At 39.3% G+C, this 6,000-nt stretch overlaps 1 protein-coding gene across 4 annotated transcripts in view; it reads left to right on the top strand.

Moving 5' to 3' along the window:
• LOC111143466 (tRNA isopentenyltransferase 1) overlaps positions 1-6,000 on the top strand; it is a 48,109-nt gene that overhangs the window by 17,683 nt on the left and 24,426 nt on the right. Inside the window, exon 1 of one of the 4 annotated variants that reach the window (XM_022497226.1) lies at positions 1,208-1,260. The exons of the other annotated variants lie outside the window; for them this stretch is intronic. The gene's annotated coding sequence lies outside the window, so the exon portion shown is untranslated. Of the gene's footprint in view, positions 1-1,207; positions 1,261-6,000 lie in introns of those variants that run through there. 4 annotated transcript variants of the gene reach the window in all.

The following is a 6,000-nucleotide window of genomic DNA, read 5'->3' as shown; positions in this document are numbered from 1 at the left end:
TTATCACACTTGCCTGCCACCATTTTACATATTTTACCTGTATTAACTCTCATCTTCAGAATAACCCAGTGAGGAGTATAGGTGCTATTATTATCCTCATTTTATAGATTAGGAAACCAGAGGCAAAGAAAAATTAGAAACTTAAATAATCTGCAACATGAAGTTGAGTAGTAGAGCCAGAATTTGAATCTAGGCATTCTGGCTCGATTATCACACTTGCCTGCCACCATTTTACATATTTTACCTGTATTAACTCTCATCTTCAGAATAACCCAGTGAGGAGTATAGGTGCTATTATTATCCTCATTTTATAGATTAGGAAACCAGAGGCAAAGAAAAATTAGAAACTTAAATAATCTGCAACATGAAGTTGAGTAGTAGAGCCAGAATTTGAATCTAGGCATTCTGGCTCGATTTTACTCTACTGCCTCGCTCTAACTTAGACCTAGACCTCCAGATAATATATGCTCTATCATGGGGATCTTGAAAGAAAATATCACTGAAACCCTCAAATATGGGCCAATCTTGAGGCTGTTAAAAAAGTGACCACAGAGGGCGCCTGGGTGGCTCAGTGGGTTAAGCCTCTGCCTTCGGCTCAGGTCGTGGTCCTAGGATCCTGAGATTGAGCCCCACATCCGGCTCTCTGCTCAGCAGGGAGCCTGCTTCCCCTCCTCTCTCTCTGTCTGCCTCTCTGCCTACTTGTGATCTCTGTCTGTCAAATAAATAAATAAAATATTAAAAAAAAAAGTGACCACAGAGAGGAACTTTATTAATTTTATTTTCTCAAAAGACCCCTTTTGTTTCTGTCCCAGCATTATAGTCACATGGCATTGTCTTTGTGTATATTTTTAGCTTTCTATCACATTTACTCTTTAAACGTGAAGGGGTTCAGTGTATGAAAGCAGGCTTCTCCTTAGTTTCTGGAATTTAATTTCACCTTAGTAAGAATTCATTACTTCAAGCAAACAAACAGGCCAGAGTCAAATGGGGATAAAAATTCTACTGGTAAGAGGCAGCAGAAACAGCTTGTGTTATAAGCAGAGCCTCAAGGCTTTAGTTGTCTCTGGTCCCAGTCAGTTATATGTCCAGGGAAGCTTTCTGAGCCTCCATATTCTCAAGTATAAAATTTTAAGTGATTGGACTGGGTCCATGATCTCTGAATTTTCTTATATCCATTCTTCGCCAGGGTTTGCAAGTAGACCTCCAAGCAGCCACAGCAGACATTCTTCGTTGCAGAGTTTCTCATGCTTTAACTTAAAAGTACGTGCCAATTTTGCATTCTCCGCCCTGATCTATGTTTACTTAGATGTAAAAATGTTTCAGGTTCTTTTTACCATTTAGTTAGATTGGTGCTCTTGAAGAATGCATAGTAAGAATACTATGTATGCACCTCTCAGTTTGAGAAGCATGACCTTCTATTAAGATTCTAGTCCCCTTTCCTTTTTTTTCTTTCTTTTCTTTTCTTTTCTTTTTTTTTTTTTTTTGTTTAGGTTTTATTTTTAAGTAATCTCTATGCCATTCGTGGGGCTTGAACTTACAACCCTGAGTTCAAGAGTTGCATGCTTCACCAACTGAGCCAGCCAGGCACAACCCCCCCACCCTTTTCCTCTTAAATGGGGATAACAATTGGAAGAGTAAAAGTTATGATCTGGACTGTAATTTCCAAACCACTCCTCTCAGCAGGCTGACTGAACATAATAGGTACAGGTTCTCCTGCTTTCTGAGCATCTTAATCTGCCTGATTTAGTCAGCATGTCTGCAGTTGAACTTCGGCCAAACAAAGGTAAAAGGAGTAGTTGCCTGCCATGATGTTCCTGCAGCTAGTTCATTCTTTCTTAATAAAGTGTTAAATTTTTAAAAAGTCATTCTTTTATTGAGAAAGAAAAGTTAAGCAAGAAATTGACCTTTTTCCTACTTTTCCACATCTCTTCAGTTGAATATCAAATTCAAATTCAAATTCTTTCAATTGAAAAGGAAAATCATCTTTCTGGTGAGTGCCAACATCCTTTAAAAAAATAAATTTTCAGGCGCCTGGGTGGCTCAGTGGGTTAAAGCCTCTGCCTTTGGCTCAGGTCATGATCCCAGGGTCCTGGGATTGAGCCCTGCACCCCGCATCGGGCTCTGCTCAGCAGGGAGCCTGCTTCCTCCCTCTCTGCCTGCCTCTCTGCCTACTTGTGATCTCTGTCTGTCAAATAAATAAATAAAATCTTTAAAAAAAAATAAATTTTCCTTTTACTATTCTATTTCCTTTTACTATTTTCCTTTTACTATTCTATTTCCTTTTACTATTTTCCTTTTACTATTCTATTTCCTTTTACTATTCTTTTTTCTTAAATTTGGGCTATTAGAATTAAAGGGGGTGTTAGAAATGAGGAGCTTGAGGTTCCAGGAAAGAAAGCTGACTTCCCAAAGTCACAGAGCTGATTTGTATAGAATGGAGATTAGGAACATGCTGGGAAAAGAACAATAAGAAGTCAGAAGACATGGATTAAAAGTTTGCCTCTGCCACTAACTTGCTGTGTGACTTTGGGAAGGTTACATAACATGTCTAAGTTTTAATTTCCTCATTGGTAAAATAGAGACCAACGTAACATCATAGGGTGTGAAATTTTTAACATAGGATTTAGCACTCTACCTCAGGCATGGAATATTTGTTGAGTATACTCCATGTATCATTAGGTACCATGTTAGGTGTTGGGCCTAGGGATAAAATACCCAGTTTCTTTCCTTGGAACTTGTAGTCTAATGGAGATAGAACTTACTATACCTGACTTTAAAATACTTCTGTGATACAGGTAAAGGCAGCATACTGTGGGGGCACAGAGGACAAGCACACAAGGAGTAGGAATGAGAAGTGATCTCAAAGCAGGCTTTCATCCGGAGGTGGATGCTAAAGAGTTTGGGGATGGATGAGATCAGATTTTCATTTTAGAAAGCTCCCCAGCTGCAGTGTGGGCTTAAATTGGGGGGTTATAGTACAGGTGGGAAGATCAACGAGGAAGCTGATGGAATGAACAGTCTAGTAGGGGAAATCACGAAGCCTTCAGATGGTGTAATGGCAGTGAAGTAATGAGGAAGTGGTGATGGTGAGCTTTGAGATCATTTTAGGAACAAGTATGGACAAAAGTTGAAGGATTGGAAATGTGGGGAGAGATTGGGATACAGAGATATAGGATCACTTCAAGGTTTTTGGTTTGATTATCTCGTGGTTACTCAAATACGCCTGGGAAGATAAGGAGTTCAGTTTTGGACATAGCAGGTTACAGGTGTCTGGAGTGCTGCTGCTGCTGCTGCTGCAGATGATAGCTAACATTTATTTACTGCTTCCTATAGGGCAGGCCCTAGTACATATTCTTCGCATGTATTAATTATTTAATTTTCATCATAACCCTTTGAGGTTAGGTTTAAAATGAGCCTCACTTTGTAAATAAAGTCTGAGGCACAGAGAAGTTCATTAACTTGCCCACGGTTACATAGCTAATAAGTAGTGGAGCAAGGACTTAAATCCAGGCAACATGGCTCCAGAGTCTTTACTGTTAACAACTTCACTATATTAAATGCCTCTCTACGATGATGAAAATGTCCACTGGACAGTTGAAAATACAGGTCTGGCATCAAGAGAGAACTAGATTGTAGATATGGATTTTGGGAGTTAGCACAAAAATGGTTATAGAAACCATGATTGTCTGACAGTTCAGAGTGTAGAAATGGCAGGCAGACACCATAGGGTTGGACATTTCTCATTATTGTTACCATGAGAGATATTGCTAATATATCAGTGGTTGGCTTTAGTAGGGAAACTGAGGAAGGGCCAGTGAGATAGGGAGAAAAACTGGAGAGACTGCTGCCATTGAAACTCCAAATGAGAATGATTTATGAGAGAGTCGAGTGGTATCAGATTGTTGGTTTTTCCATTAAATGTGTTTTGAAAGCTTAGTAGAAGAGTGTTAATATTTGACAGTCGGGGTTCATTAGTGATCTCAAGGAGTAAGATATCCATGGAGCAGAGGGGAGCAGTTAGCAGAGAAGATAGGTAATTGTATTGATTAATAATCTGTGAGTGTGGTTTTCAGAGCAGATGTAATCTATAGAGGCAAGGAAGTGATTGAAGAACTTCAGGATCTAATTTGGATTGGGAAGGAAATGAATTCAAAAGGGGGAAGGAAAGAAAAACAAATGGGGGGGTGGGCAGCTTTTCCTCATGCTTGCAGACAGCAGTGTTGGGCACTGTAGCCAACCTGCACTCAGACACAGCTCCATGATCTGCCTGTGCTCAGGATTTTGCTGATTAGGACCACCCTACAGCATGACAACCATAAAGGGATGGAGCCTTACATGAGTGATCTTTAGCTGTACGCTTAAAGATTTGGGGGAGTTTTTCCAAGGTAGAATTTCTTTGGATCAGTGTTTCTCAACCTCAGGACTGTTGACATTCTTTGGCTGGATAAATTTTGGTTGTATGTCTGGTGGGCAGTGTTCCTTGCATTGTAGGATGTTTAGCATCATCCCTGGCCTCTGCCCACTAGATACCAGCCACACCTCCACCCCTGCAGTTGTGACAGCCAAAAATGTTTCTTGACTTTGCCAAATGTCCCCTGGTGGACAATTTACTTCTGGTTGATAACACAGCTCTAGATTCTGCAGGTTTTCCTCTAGGTCTCTGTTGTAAATTCCACTCACTTTGATTAGTGCCTCTGGGCACTTTAGCTCCTTGATTTGGCTAGTCCGGGTTATTCCAGTTTTGTGGCCTTTTTCCAGAACATTTTCATTCTGGAAATAAACTCTCAATAGAGGTGAGACAGAAGCATATTTCCTTTTAGTACCCAGTTAAATACCTAGAACATTAAATACTTAGTGGTTATGAGATTTAAAGAAGATGATTACAGTCAAACTTTATTATCTCTCAAACTTTTATATCATTTATTTCTTTATAGTAGTTATTTGTATCTGTGTCTCTTGCTAGCCTAGACTCCTAGAGGACAGGGACCCTTTTTTAATCTTCTTTGAATGCTTAACATCTTGCAAAATATCTGGCACATAATAGGCTACACTCTCAGTAAATGTTTGCTGAAATAAGTCAGTTATGTTGATAACTGGCTAAGTAGGTGAAACCTGTAATTTTTCAGAGTATTTCAGTTATCAGACCTTACAAAGAGGTCAGAGTTCCCTTAGTATTGACAAAAATCTGATTTCTGCAGAGAGAAGCATTTTATCCAGTCATTTCTGTGTACACAGATCACAGGTGTCCTCTGGGAGAATAGGAAATGGAACAGAGTGACATGCTGGCTTTAGAAGATAAAACAGATCCTTTAAGCTCTTCCTAGCACCCAGGGCTGGCTGACTGATAGGTGGAGTCACACTGAAACTATAAATTGAAGCTGGAAAATATAAGGCAATCAGCTACAAATCTGGTAGGGTATTGTTTTCTGACCAGGTAATAAGATAAGCCCAGTTGTGGGGTTTACGATGTAAATACCTATATGGACCAAATGTGACATTTATAAAATTGATTGGTTTCTGCATTTGTTTAGATATTTATCCTTAGAGCAAATGTGTAGAATGTGTTGTGTTTTTGTTTTTTGTCTGGGTGGTATGATTTTAATTGATAAATAATGTATGTCATAAAATGCATAATTCATGGGGCTCCTGGCAAGCTCAGTTGGTGGAGTGTGCAGCTCTTGTTCTTGGGGATATAGGTTCAAGCCCCATGTTGGGTGTAGAGATTCCTTAAAAATAAAAGCTAAAATAATAATTCGTAACTGTACAGTTCAGTAAGTTATCCAAAAAGTGAAAATACCTGTGTAATCAAAACTCAGTTCAAGAAATAGAACATTACTAGTCCTCTCAATAATTTTAAAAGTTATGATGTGATCCAGCAATTCCATTTCTGGGTATATACTAAAAAGAATTGAAAAATTCAGAGGGTGCCTTGGTGGCTCAATCTATTGAGTGTCTGCCGTTGGCTCAGGTCATGATCCCAGCAACCTGTAATCGAGTTCC

The sequence above is a fragment of the Enhydra lutris genome, unplaced genomic scaffold (genome assembly GCF_002288905.1).
Source record: "Enhydra lutris kenyoni isolate GAN:26980312 unplaced genomic scaffold, ASM228890v2 scaffoldscaffold9, whole genome shotgun sequence".
In the NCBI taxonomy this organism is placed as follows: Eukaryota; Metazoa; Chordata; class Mammalia; order Carnivora; family Mustelidae; genus Enhydra; species Enhydra lutris.
Note: the sequence above shows the minus strand (reverse complement) of the source record. Positions and strands in the feature narration are given on the sequence as shown.